Raw genomic sequence first — 2,002 nt, 5'->3', positions numbered from 1 at the left:
TTCTACCTAATTAGAGAGCATGGTGACTGAATCGATCTTATCAACACTGGCTGTTTTCGTTGGCTTTGTCCTCATAACTTACCACTGATAGTTATTCAGTGACATCTCTTCTATAAATTCATAGGCATCTTCCGATGTTTTATTGTTGATGGTTCCGCCAGTAGCTGCGTCAACCATTTGCCGAGTCGAGGGATTCAAGCCATTGTGGAATGTTTGTACTTGAAGCCAAAGCGGTAACCCATGGTGAGGGCACCTTCTCAGTAAGTCTTGTATCTCTCCCATGCATCGTAAAGTGTTTCTAAATCCATCTGCACAAAAGAAGAGATATCATTACATAATTTAGCCGTTTTAGCCGACGAAAAATATTTCAGTAAAAAATTCTCGGTCATTTGTTCCCAAGTAGTGATAGACCCTCGTGGTAATGAGTTCAACCACTGTTTAGCTTTGTTTCTCAATGAAAAGGGAAACAACCAAAGACGTATGGCATCATCAGAAATGCCATTGATTTTAAATGTATCGCAAAATTCCAGAAAGTTCGCTAAGTGAGCGTTGGGATCTTCATCCTGCAAACCATCAAACTGAATAAACTGCTGTATCATCTGAATAGTGTTAGGTTTTAATTCAAAAGTATATGCAGCTACAGTAGGTCTAACTATGCTAAATTCAGTTCCTGATAAAGAAGGTTTAGCATAATCATACATAGTACGTGGAGCAGGATTTTGATTAGCCGCAATTGCAGGAGGTAGCTGATTGCCTTGGTTTTCAGCCATCTCGTCGGTTGGGGGTCGAGTATTGTCTTCTCGCTCGTTCTCCGTGTATCATAAGTTACAACTTATTTCTCTTTGATTTCTACGAACTGTGTGATCGATTTCTTCGTCAAAAAGTAATGTTCCTGATGGGTTTCTTCTAGTCATAAACTATAAAAACCTGTCAAGAGAGAGAAAAAGTAAATTAATAAATAATTAAATAAAATAAAATTGCAAGAAAAATAAATGGCTAAAGTAATAAAAATTTAGTGTTCCTAATATTTCAATTCCCCGGCAACGGTGCCAAAAACTTGATCGCGTGATTCATAACAAGTAATAAATATTATCACGACGATGAAAAGGCAAGCGCACCTATCGAACAATAGTGTAGTAATGGCAAGACCGGGATATCATACCCAAGGGAACCAAAAGTACTAGTAAAAACTATCTTTTTATTATCTAGCCTAAGAATAAAAGGGTTTGTTTATGAAACTAATTATCTAAACTAATTAACTAATTTAATTAAAGCAAAGAGAAAATTTGGAAAAAGACTTGAGGAAAAACAATTGATAAAGACGACACCCAAGGAGGAATCCACCTAGATTTCACTTGTTATCTGACTCTGAACCAGACGATTTACTCACTTGACTTGAACCGTGAGATTCTCTAACCTATGTTATTATCCTTTTCGAGATTAATAACGTCTAACCCTCAGTTGAATTAATCAAAATTTTTTTCTTAATTAAAACCCCTAGGGAAGCAGTAAATCACTCTATAGACTCCCATATTAAGTTTCACCCTAATCCGATAAAATCTCGTAACCCTATTTTTAGGCATTCGATCAACTCCGCTTAATTATGCCAAATCTACTCTTAGGCAGGGTTTATTCCTCCTCTGCATAAGCACATAAAATTATGAATTAATACCCGAAATATTAACTCAAGCATTAAGAACACATAATGAAGAACAAATTAAGTATTTATCATACAATTTAGATAATAATAACAAGATCCATCATAGGTTTTATCTCCCTTAGGTATCTAAGGGGTTTAGTTCATAATAAAATAAGAGTACATCTCAAAAGTATAAAAATAACAAAACATGAAGAAAACTCTAAAACCCCTGAAGGAATTTTGAGAGAGATCTTCAGTCTTGGAGTAGCTCTGGCTTTTGGGATGGATCGTCTGGCTTCTTTCAAGTAATTCCTAGCGTGTGGTTCTGTATTCCAAAAAAGTTATAGAAGAGGCCCCCTTATT

The 2,002-nt window shown here is 35.8% G+C and overlaps 1 non-coding gene across 1 annotated transcript; it reads left to right on the top strand.

The window, feature by feature from the left end:
* Window positions 1-235: 235 nt before the first annotated feature.
* Window positions 236-341, top strand: LOC128290717 (small nucleolar RNA R71). The gene has a single exon (XR_008280505.1). It is a non-coding gene; the product is annotated as a small nucleolar RNA R71 (small nucleolar RNA).
* Window positions 342-2,002: the final 1,661 nt, after the last annotated feature.

This window comes from Gossypium arboreum, chromosome 3 (genome assembly GCF_025698485.1).
Source record: "Gossypium arboreum isolate Shixiya-1 chromosome 3, ASM2569848v2, whole genome shotgun sequence".
Taxonomy (NCBI): domain Eukaryota; kingdom Viridiplantae; phylum Streptophyta; class Magnoliopsida; order Malvales; family Malvaceae; genus Gossypium; species Gossypium arboreum.
The sequence above is the reverse complement of the archived record's forward strand: the minus strand, read 5'-3'. Positions and strand labels throughout refer to the sequence as shown.